We start from the raw sequence: 12,372 nt of genomic DNA on the forward strand, positions 1-12,372 counted from the left end.
TGAAAGAAAACTAAGAAATTTCATTACCAACAAATGTATTTTAGGCCAGGTGTAGTGGCTCACAGCTGTAATTCCAGCACTTTCAAAGCCTGAGGGGCTTCAAAATCACTTGAGGCCAGGAGTTCAAGACCAGCCTGACCGACATGGCAAAACCCCATCTCTACCAAAAATACAAAAATTAGCTGGGGTGGAGTGCGCACCTGTATTCCCAGCTACTTGGGAAGCTGAGGTGGGAGAATCGCTTGAACTGGGAGGCAGAGGCTATAGTGAGCTGTCACACCACTGCACTCCAGTCTGGGCAACAGAGCAAGACCCTGTCTCAAATATATATATATATATTGTGTGTGTGTGTGTGTGTGTGTGTGTGTGTGTGTATACTTTAAAAGAATATTACAGGAAGTTTTTCAGATTGAAGGGAAATTACCCCAGAAAGAAAATAAGAACCTCAGTAATGAAGGAAAAGCAACAGAAATTGTACACATCTATGTAAATATAATAAACAATTTTGTCCTCTTTAAAAATATATATGACTATTAGAAGCCAAAATTATAACATTGTTGAAAGGGAGAGTTTTCAATGTATATAGGTGTTATATATATGACAATTATAACATAAAGGGAGGAGGAGGAGGGTAAGGAACATACATGGTTGTCAGATTTCTACATTCTACTTGAAGCGGTAAAATATGAAATTTAAACAGAATGTGGGAGGTTAGGTATGTATATGTAATGTATACATAATCCCTGGAAAAACTACAAAAATAAATAGATACAAGATGATACCAATATGAGCCTGGGTGCCCCTTCCCAGGTCTGGACTAAACACCCCCCATCTGAGGCTATGCACCCATTGCTCACCCAAACCTTCCCTCTGGGGCTCAGCTGGAACCCCCTCCTATTGTCACATTTTCCAATTATCCCTGTAGCTGTAGAGACAAAGGTGACTCAGCTCAGTCACATCCAGGATGCTATAAGACAAGGAGGAGTGAGGCAATCCAGACCCTTTCAGTCTATCCTCTGAGGTGAAAATTGCTGCTTGCTCAAAAGCCGCTGTTAGAATAGTGGCCTGGAAACAGATATTCTAGCACCACCTGCCATCATGAAACTGGAGCTTGGGGCTTCTTCCTCAGCATCTCTGTTCCACCTGGGAGCAAATGCTCGTGTCCAACTATCCTCCAGGACTATTAGTAACAGGTGCATACATTGACATTCTACGTGCCAGGCAGTATTTTAATTAATTCTATTTCTGTCTATCTGTTTACTCATCCATCCATCCACACTGTCTCAGATCGCATCAATTGAGATGGGTACTATTATTCCCTATCTTTTATGTATGGAGAAAATCAAGCATTGGGAGGTTAAGAAACTTGCCCCAGACGACAGAGCTAATAAGTGTTGGCCCTGGAATTTGCATGCAGGTCTGCTCTAGCGTCTGAGTTACTAACAGCTGTTAGCAACCCAGTGTACAGCTAAGACATTGCAATCTGGATGCTCCCCTGATCGCACACCCCTGGGAAATTTCTGCACAGGTAGAATTTGCTGAAAAGGCATATGGAGGGCGGCTTTGAAGGAAGAAACTGGAGGGTAGGAGCTGGTAAGAGCACCCACGCAGCTGACAGGCTAGTGGAGGGAGGTACTGGGGCACTGTTGCTAGGCAACTGCCTCAGGCCTGTGGTCCTCTCAGCGCTGAAGCCTTTCCCTTGGGCTCCTCCATTCTTCCCTAACAATGGCTGAGGACACCAGCACTTTCTTCCTTCTAGGTTGCTGCTTCTCCTGAATCATTGCCATTCCCAGCCACATGGTGCAAGCAGCTTGGCTTTGCCCCAAGAACCTGGTGGGGGCAGATAAGAAGCCTCCCGTCATGCTTGAGTCCAGCCTCCCTCTCTGGGAAAGTCCAGCCTCCTGTGACAGCCAAGCATGGCAGGCCTCGGCCAACAGGGGTGAAGCCAAGCATCCTCAGACCATGTCCCAGCTCCAGCTTAGTCTGACCTTCATGCAGAGATTAGCAGTCAGCTGGTGGTGTGAAAGGGAATCTCCTTATCTTGCTTCCCTCTTGCCTTCCTCAAAGAAATTTGCTTTGTCACCATTTCTGTCCAAAGATCAACAAGCAAAGCATTGCTGCTGGTGACTTCAGGAAGTCCAAAAGGAGGCCAATTAATCTCATTACTCTCCCATACTCCCTGTCTGCTTTAAATGTGATTCATTGAAGGTGAAAGGTGATTTTCACAGCCAACTTTAAAAAGCCAAAAAAATGAAATCATTGTGACCCAGCAAAGAGGGTCAGACACTATCCACTCTCCCAGGAAAGCATTCAACGTTCAGAGGACAGGCGCATCTTCCTTCTCTGCCAGCAAGCCCACGAGTATTGGCGTGAGTCACGGTTCAGTCCCTTCCATAGCAGCCTTCCTTGACACATTCCTCCTCCCCTAGTGACATACAGAGAGGCCCGTCCTTCCCACCACACTGCCCCATCCAGCTCACAGACCATTTAGCCATCTTCTAAAATGTTACACTGCACCACTTTCAGTAAACAGCCTTGCTGGATACCTTTCATGGGCCAGATTCTTAACTTTCATAACTTACGTGAGTGACGGCCAGTGTCATGCTTGAAATCATTCTTTAATAAGTTAACGTCATTAGGAAACATGGCTTTTTAAAATATATACAGGAAGAACTAAGAAGAGGAGGCCAGGAAACAGCTCCCACCTGAAGTGCTTCTGATGACAAATGACTCAAATACCACTTTGCAGAGGTAAAGGTGTCAGGCTGAGTCTTCATAACAACTGGACCTGGAAAGGCACTGAGAAGCTCACATCTCCTTTCTGCTGAAGACTAAAAGCATCCTTTAGCTACTCTAGCATTTTCTCCCAGGCATTTCCAAAAGTGGGGTTCCAATGCCAAGGTCACCGGGGAAGACTAAGTATCAAGTCCACTTCCTACTTGTTACCTTTGAGCACACTCTAGAGTTGAATCCAGAGCTCTCCTTTAGGTCTTCTTTTCCCCCAAAGGAAGGGGAAGAGACACAGGCAGAAGACAGGGCACACGAAGCTTTCAGAACTGTAAAAGTCTCCTACTCGATGCAGGAGAAAGCCATGTACCTAACATATTGTCCTTTTTCTGGAAACCAGGAAGTGTATGTCTGCCCCTCCCCTAGCCTGAGTTCCCAGATTGAACACTCGCCCCAAGAGAGATGGGGTCATCTTCAGCATCCAGCCTATGAAGTTCCCAGAGGGAGGGAGACTATAGTTCATTACTGTTTCATCCTTCTGGTAAAACACCTAGAAGGGCTAGTTTGTCTTGCAAATAAAACATAGAGTTCTTTTTCACTTATCTCAGGACAGCAATTCACTATGCTAAAAGAAAAAAGTATTAAGCTGAAAGCTGAGTCATGAAAGAAACTGCCTTTCCTTTTGTTCCTGAACAGATCGTTACAGATAAAAGGTTAAGTATCTCCACAGGTGATAACTCTATGTTCAACTTACCTTATGTAAGGTGCCAATTTACTGAGCATGAGGCAAATACATAGTTGACTGTTCCCCTACCTGCTCCTTTTCTCTTACAACATGTGGATTAGCATATCCTCCCTCTTTCCCCTCCAGCCTGCTTTTCCCCTTTAAATAGCGAAGCCCTCAAATTCACATTTGGAGAAAGGCACAGACCACAGACTCTTACTGTGATTTTTGTGTTCTCTTCTTCTGGGCATGTCCTTACTCTTGGCAAAACAAACTTCTAAATTGATTGAGACCTGTCTTAGATAATTTTTGATTTACAAGCCCTACTTACTCACCCCTCAAGAAGATACCTTGCTGGGTTTAGTCTTCCTGCGACTCCGAGTGGTCACAGTGGATAAGTTTCCAATGGGGCTACAGAAATGGGATCTGAACAACTACTCTTCTCAGGAAGAAGAATGGGAAGTTCTTTAACTTGTAATCCAAGTAGCACTTCTTCTCCCCCTTCTTCCATCACATACATGGACAGGCACACAGACACACCATGTATGCACAATTATGGATATAACAAATCATTTGCTTTCCTAACAAGGGCAAAAATCTTCAATTCATCATCAGACTCTGTTCTCTATCCTGACCTTACATTCTTCAAAACAATATATGAGGTATGAGGAGTGAATAACTCAAAAAGAAAAAAAAAATCTTTTATGTGATGGAATTGAGGACATGCCACCCCAAAATATGACTGTAGAAGCAGAATATGTCACCCTCTAACATGCCTCTTTGGCATAAGGATTATTTGAAGCTGTTCTTTTGACAAACTGCAGACACAGCAGTAGCTCTGAAAAGTTGTCTTTTTGTAAGAGAAATTCACATTTACAAAAGAAATTCCCATTTTTAAGGGTGCCTTCCTCTCTGCACCAGGAGGAGGAAGATTGCTAAATTATCAGATACTCTTATCAGAGGAGAAGCCACGCACTTAAATCTGCATAGCAAATCTTATCCTTGGTTTATGGTGCTTTTCCTGGTCTTTGCATCTTAACAGGGCCTTTTCCTATTTACTCCTTTGTTGTTTCAGAGAAACAAAATATTTAAGCCCGAAGTCTAATTTGAGATCTACAGGAGGTATGCAGGCTATTCAACATCTGTTTGCTTTTCTTTTGTTAATCCGTCTTTTATTAGACGGAGTCCCAGCTAAAAACTCATGTAGAATGGAGGAGAACATTGATTTTCCTTCCCACACATGTCTCACACTCATGGCAGAAAGCAAGGAAGAAGGGACGGGAGAAATAACACTGGAGTATGTGCTCTTGGAGAACCTTGTTCAGAAGTTTCAAGAAGGCTGTCAGGCCCTGGAATTAACCTGTTCCCAAAAGAGATTGGTTGAACTATGTCCCCAGATAAACCCTCGGATTCCCGAATCTCCATATATCACATCCTCAACCGGTAATGGCATTTGATCATCTTCTCCAGAGGTACAGAAGAATCGCAGGAGATCTGGCAAGAAGCTGCAACATTTCCTACTATGCCTGGTTTTCTTCTTGGTGCTGATGATGAGGCTTAAGAAGGAGAATTTCTTTTTGGAGATTAATAAAAATAATATTAAACCATTGCTGCATAACAAGCTGTCTTGAAATTTAGAGGTTTTGTTACTGGAAAGGGGTCCCAATCCAGACCCCAGGAGAAGTCCTTGGATCTCATGCAAGGAAGAATTTGGGGCGAGTCCACAGAATACAGTGAAAGCAAGTTCATTAAGAAAGTAGAAGAATTAAAGAATGGCTACTCATAGAACAGAGCAACCCGAAGGGCTGCTGGCTGGCTATTTTTATGGTTATTTCTTGATCATATGCTAAATAAGGGGTGGATTATTCATGAGTTTTCCAGGAAAGGGACAGGCAATTCCCAGAACTGAGGATTCCTTCCCTTTTTAGACCATATAGGGTAACTTCCAGACATTGCAATAGCATTTGTAAACTGTCATGGCCCTGGTGGGAGTGTCTTTTAACAGGCTAGTACAATACAATTAGTGTATAACGAGCACTGAGGATGACCAGAGGTCGCTTTTGTGGTCATTGTGGTTTTGGCAGATTTGGGCCAACTTCCTTTTTTTTTTTTCTTTAAAATTCAACTTTATTTATCAAAGCACCCTTAGAACCATGAAAAGTCACAGCGCGGGAGAAGATGTTGGCAATATATATATATTTTTTCAATAGTTTTTGGGGAACAGGTGGTTTTGGTTACATAAATAAGTTCTTTAGTGATGATTTCTGACTGAGATTTTGGTGCACTCCAGTGTACACTGTACACTCACCCCTCTCTCTTCCTTCCCCCCAAGTCCCCAAAGTCCATTATATCATTCTTAGGCCTTTCCATCCTCATATCTTAGATCCCACTTTAAAGTGAGAACATATGATGTATGGTTTTCCATTCCTGAGTGGAAATAATGGTCTCCAACTCCATCCAGGTAGCTGCAAATGCCATCATTTTGCTCCTTTTTATGGCTGAGTAGTATTCCATAGTGCGTGTGTGTGTGTGTGTGTGTGTGTATGTGTGTGTGTGTGTGTCTGTGTGTGTGTGTATAAAATTATCTTTATCCACTTGTTGGTTGATGGGCATTTAGGCTGCTTCCATATTTTTGCAGTTGTGAATTGTGCTGCTAAAAAGTGTCTTTTTCATATAAAAACTTCCTTCCTCTGGGTAGATACCCAGTAGGGGGATTGCTGGATCAAATGGTAGTTTTTTGTTTGTTTTGTTTTTGTTTTTTTGAGATGGAGTTTCACTCTTGTTGCCCCGACTGGAGTGCAGTGGCATAATCTTGGCTCACTGCAACCTCCACCTTCTGGGTTCAAGCAATTCTCCTGCCTCAGCCTCCCCAGTAGTTGGGATTACAGGCATGCGCCACCAAACCCAACTAATTTTTGTATTATTAGTAGGGATGGGATTTCTCTATGTTGGTCAGAGTAGTCTCGAACTTCTGACCACAGGCGGTCCACCCACCTTGGCCTCCCAAAGTGCTGGGATTAGAGGCATGAGCCACCATGCCTGGCCGATCAAATGGTAGTTCTACTTTTAGTTCTTTAAGGAATCTCCACATTGTTTTTCATAGTGGTTGTGCTCATTTATATTCCTACCAGCAGTGTAAAAGTATTGCCTTTTCACCACATCCATGCCAACATCTATTATTTTTTTATTACAGCCATTCTTGCAGGAGAGAGGTGGTATTGCATTGTGGTTTTGATTTGCATTTTTCTGATAATTAGTGATGCTGAGTATTTTTCATGTGTTTGTTGGCTATTTGTATATCGTCTTTTGTGAATTGTGAATTGTCTATTCATGCCCTTAGGCCAATTTTTGATGGTACTATTTTTTTTTCTTGCTGATTTGTTTGAGACCCTTGTAGATTCTGGATATTTGTCCTTTGTTGGATGCATAGTTTGTGAAGATATTCCTCCCACTCTGTAGGTTTTCTGTTTACTCTGCTGATTATTTCTTTTACTGTGCAGAAGCTTTTAAGCTTAATTAGGTCCCATCTATTTATCTTTGGTTTTATTGCATTTGCTTTTGGGTTCTTGGCCACGGACTCTTTTGGCCTGCTTCTTTACTGCATCCTGTTTTATTAGCAGGGTCTTTGTGATGTGTATCTTGTGCCGCACCTCCTATCTGATCCTGTGACTAAAAATGCCTAACCTCCTGGGAAACAGCCGGTCTCAGCCTTATTTTACCGAGCCCCTAGTTAAGATGGAGTTACTCTGGTTTGGATACCTCTGACGGTTTAAAATTACATTGATCATTTATTTTGTTCATCAATCAACAATTTGAACAGGTTTCAGTGCAGCCAGCTCACTTCTCTCCACTCAACATCCATTGGGGTAGCTTGCCTGGAACCGGAGGTTCTGCTTATAGATGCCTCATTCATATGGCTGGCAAGTTAGTGCTGTCTGTCAGTTTCTCTTCAAATGGGCCTCTCCATGGTGTGGCTTGGGCTTCCTCATAGCATGGAGGCAGGGTTTCAAGTGTGAGCATCCCAAGATAGGCAGGAAAAAGATGTATTATTTTTCACGACCTAGCCGCAGATGTCACAAAGTATCACTTGCCTCATAGCCACATGTCCATCTACATCCAAATAAAGAGAACACAGACACCCCACTCCCCTCCCTCCAGACCACTGCTATGGGAGGGGAGGAAAGTTACAGTCGCATTGTAAGAAGAGTATATTGAATGGGAAGATGCTGTGGCAGCAATTTGGGGGGCAAATACAACATGCCACAAACATTAGCTATAACTAATACATGCTGAGTTCTTACTCTCTTCTAGACTCTAGCCTTAAATGTTTAATATGGGTTCTGATGTTAACTCTCACCAGAAGCCTATAAGGTAGATCATATCATTATCCCATTTTACACTTAAGTTAACTGAGGCTGAGAGGCAGGTTAATTATTTATCAGCTTGAAAGTGGTAGTGCTGGACTTTGAATACAGATTTACTTGGACCAAGTGGCAGAGCTCACAATTACAGTACTACATGCCTCTCAGCACTGATGGGTGGTCCTGATTTGGGATATATTAAAGTGAAACAATGGAACTGGAACAGAACTGTGGATAGGAGCCAAAAGCTCTACCACTCATAATTAGAGGTGGCATTTATTATATGCATCCTCTCACATATTTCTTGACATTATGCTTTGCAGGAATTATTATAGGATGCTCATTGAAGAGGTCAAAGAATTCAGGCTCCAAGAGGTGAAGTAACTTGTCCAAGCCACACAGATGTTAAGTAACTGAACTGAAATTTAAAACCAGGTCTGTCTTATTCCAAGGCTCTTAATCACCTCAATTCATGGCCTGGGTCCTTAGAAAAGCCACTTCACTCCCTGAGCCTCAAAAGCTTCACCTGTAAAAGAGGAGGGAACTATGATTTCGAAGTTCCTCTTGGTTTCAACAACTCTATTGGGTGGCCCTGAGCACTAGGCACTGAGGCATCTGGTGTTAAATCCGTTTAAGGCATAGTTTCTGAACCTCAGCACTATCAATATTTTGGGCTGGATACGTCTTTGTTGTGGGTGCTGTCCTTTGCGCTGTAGGAATTATGGCAGCATCCTTAGCCTCTGGGTGCCAGTGGCATTCCCTCCCCTCACTTGCAACAACCGAAATGTCTCCAGGCATTGCTCAATTTCTCGTGTAGGGAAATCTTTCTCCACCCCTTTGACTCTTGCTCATTGAGAAGCTCTACCTTAAGTAGTCCAATTATAAGTGTTTACAGAGGTCTTGGTGGTCAGTGTCTCCTTCCTCAGAAGTCACTGTCTCTTTACTGATAATATGACCAGCTGGGAGTATCAGAGAGGGATCAGGATGGTATGACAAACCCATACTTTTCCTCTTGTTGGAAAGTATTCCTTTGCTTTGGACTCTGATCAACAACTCAAAAATTGATGAGCCTCAGATGTCAACAAATAGCCAAATGCTAGACCAAATGTAGGAAGACAGGCTCTTTTTCCCTTCCCTTTCCCTGCCTCTCTCCCTCCCTCCTATCCCTGACTCTGTTCTCTCCCTTTCACTCGTAACTCTGGGGTGTGTGTGTGTGTGTGTGTGTGTGTGTGTGTGTCTGCCTCTTTCTCTCCCTCCCTCTCTGTCTCTCCACCTCGCTCTCTCACCAGACACAGGCAGGGTAAAGGAGATTGCTGTTGCCAGGAAATTCTTTGCATTCCTGGGTCTTCCTGGCAAGCCCTTCCTCTGAGTCGAGTCTGAAGTCAGCCAGCCACCCGCCTCACAGTACCAGGCAGCCTGGCACCAAGGGGCCAAGCTAAAAATGGATCCTTCTAAGCATTGCCCTTGATAGGTACTTAGGCCTGTGGAGGGGCTGACTCGTTTACAGACACTCCTTTCCCCAACTGAATTTTCATCTCTTCTAGGACTCTACCGGGAGTAAGACCAGTGGTTTTAAAAAACAAACTTAAGAAAAAATCAAGAGATTTGCTTGCCTCTGGCCATTTGGCACATCTTTCTCCTCTATCTTAAAGATAACCATTAACCCTTCTAACTCCAATGCCAGTTTGGAGTGCTCTGTGATGTCATTCATCTGGTCTTGAAAGTTGCACTCACTTTTTACAATTAGATCTTTCCCAAGCCCCACCTTCATCTTTGGATTACATCTTCCCTAAGAAATGTTTATTCTGTAAATTTTCAGCTTGAAGATCCTTCTCCCTGATGGAGCAGGGAAGAAAAACAGGAAATGAGCAGTGCTGCTTGTCTTGCTGTCTGTCAACATTACATCATCTGCTCCTGGCCTTTATTTCTTCATTGTTTTTAATCCCTGTGTAGCTTTCTAAAAGCCCTTGGTTTTTACCCTTACCATTTTTCACGAGCCTCAGCTTGTTCCGGGATTTTACCTTTTTGGCATGATTCCTGCAGGTCTGTGTCACCCTTTTGTGTTTGTCTTGGTTATATGCCCATATTTTTCCAGAAGAATAATATTACACTACTAACATTTTATATAGCAGCCTCTTCTACACTTCCTAACTGAAGCAATTTCCCTCTTAGAGCCTCTGGCTGTGAGATGTTACCTCTGTTTTTCTGGTTTGAGTCCTGAGCCTTCATAAGCCCAGATCACACACTAGCAGAGCAGTTCTAAAGGTGCAGAGAACAAAAGAGCATGGCTTATAAAAGAAATTCCAATCCCAACAGGATGTGAGATTAAAACAAAAACGTAAATGGAAAATGAGAGTAATAAGGAAAATTAAGACACTTACAAACTCAAATTTCCCTGATCACCTGAGATATTTGCAAAAATTGCAGACTCTTGGCCTCACCCCAGGCCTCTTGGCTCTCTGGGATAGAAGCCAAAGCATTCATTTTTAAATAATTCCATCAGCTGTTTTTTATGTATATTAACGTTCAACAACAACTTCATTAGAGGCCAAAGAAAGGAGAGGAGAGTGAGTTTTTGTGGCTGAAATGGATTGAAAAATCAAAGCCTACTCATTTCTCTGTACTACTACATCACTACTAGAAACTCTACTAATTACAAAGGAACACTTCAGCCTGGGTCAGAAGGTAGTTGAGCATTAGAAGAAGCAGGACTCCAGTTGAAGTATTCAGAAGAAAGTTCTAGGGTTCAGTTGTAGATCTAGAATTTTTTGTTGACCTCAGAAGAATCATTCTTGCATTGTTTTCTTAAACCATCTGCATTTAGTAGGAAGATAACTCACATTCTGCAATAGATATCGGGGCATCTGACAGTGGAAACAACTTTTGAAGCCCAGCAGGTCACATTTGAGTACTATGTCTTCTATTTAATAGTCAAAGTTAGTGTGATTATTTCTATTTTGCATATATAGTTAAGCAAATTGAATAAGATCAACAATCAAGTGAATAAATGATATCTGTAAAGCACCTGCTGCATATTAGTTGTGCAACCTACATGCCTTTCTTTCCTTCCCTATGGACAATGTACTCCCAAGTATTAACTATTATTCCCATTCCTTGGAAGTTCTTAAGGAGAACTTCACATCCAATTTAGCTCAATAGGAAACTACTGAAAACAGGCACAAACTTCAGGACAAGAAGGACTGATTTTGTCTTAAGGGGAATTATAATTTGGGGCTTTACTTCAATTAATTACTCATTACCTGTTCAAATCAACTGCTGCTTTGTCATAACTTCAGAATGAATAAGGACCTGAAAGTTAGGAACTTCTCTGTTTTACAGTGTATCCCGGAGTTCTCTTCAAGAAAACCTGCTTTTGGAATATGAAGGCTATGGGATTTTGGAATTCTCTTTCATATAATTTTCTTTCTTTTGAATAATATTTTAATCTTTGCAACTACAGTGTGGATTATAGTGGAGTATCCTGATAATCTGTATCCCTAACTACAGAACTACCCTTAATTCTAGGTCTGTTTTTCAACTAACATCGCTACTTGTTGACAATCAAGGGCACTGGCTGTCTACCTACACCTACCAGTGAGCTACATAACATCTAGTTTGAATCGATGGAGCGCCAAGCTCCAGCAACCCCTTCATACTCCTTCCCACATTTGTTTTGCCAGAACTGTTCTCAGAACCCTCATGGAAAGCTTTAGTGGACTCAGTAAGGAGTTTTGGTTTGTGTTCACGTCTTATACATAATATATTTACTGTTTTGGTCAGTTAGGACTGCTATAACAAATCATCATAGACTAGGATAACAAACATTTATTTTATCAACAAACATTTCTTTCTTACAGTTATGGAGGCTGACACATCCAAGGTCAAGGAACCAGCAGATCCAGTGTCTAGTGAGAGGTTACTTGCTGGTTTGAACATAGCTGACTTTTCATTGTATCTTACATAGAAGAGCAAGAAATAGCTAGCTCTCTGGCCCCTTCTTATAATGTCCTGAGTCCCATTCATGAGGATTCCACCTTAAAGACCTAAGGATCTCCCAAAGTCCTCTCCTCCAAATACCATCACATTGGGATGAACGTTTCATCATATGAATTTGGGCCAGGGTGGAGGGGGAAAGGGAGACACAAACATCCAGTCCATCGCAGACTCCTTGGATGGTAAGCCCTAGGAATAGAATCTGAGGGTGGAGCATGCTGCCAAGCCCTACTGTGTGAGAAACAAGGCCTGGGGTGTAATTTTTTTCAGCCTCCATTGCTGGAGGAATAGTAATGGTGTGATTCACACAGGAAATATCAAGGTGTTTTACAAGGGTGAAAAAGCTCAGAACTTCCTCCTTATCACTATTGCAGAAAGAGGGCAGCTAGAGGGCTCTGGTAAGTTAGTCATTTTCATCAACAACTGGCCATTTTTGTATTAATACATAATATTTTACATATTTATGGGGGTACATATGATATTTTGTTGCATGCATAGAATGTGAAATGATCAAGTCAGGGTTTTGGGGTATCCATTACATTGAGTATTTATCATTTCTGTATGTTG

The sequence above is a fragment of the Callithrix jacchus genome, chromosome 2 (assembly GCF_049354715.1).
Source record: "Callithrix jacchus isolate 240 chromosome 2, calJac240_pri, whole genome shotgun sequence".
In the NCBI taxonomy this organism is placed as follows: Eukaryota; Metazoa; Chordata; class Mammalia; order Primates; family Cebidae; genus Callithrix; species Callithrix jacchus.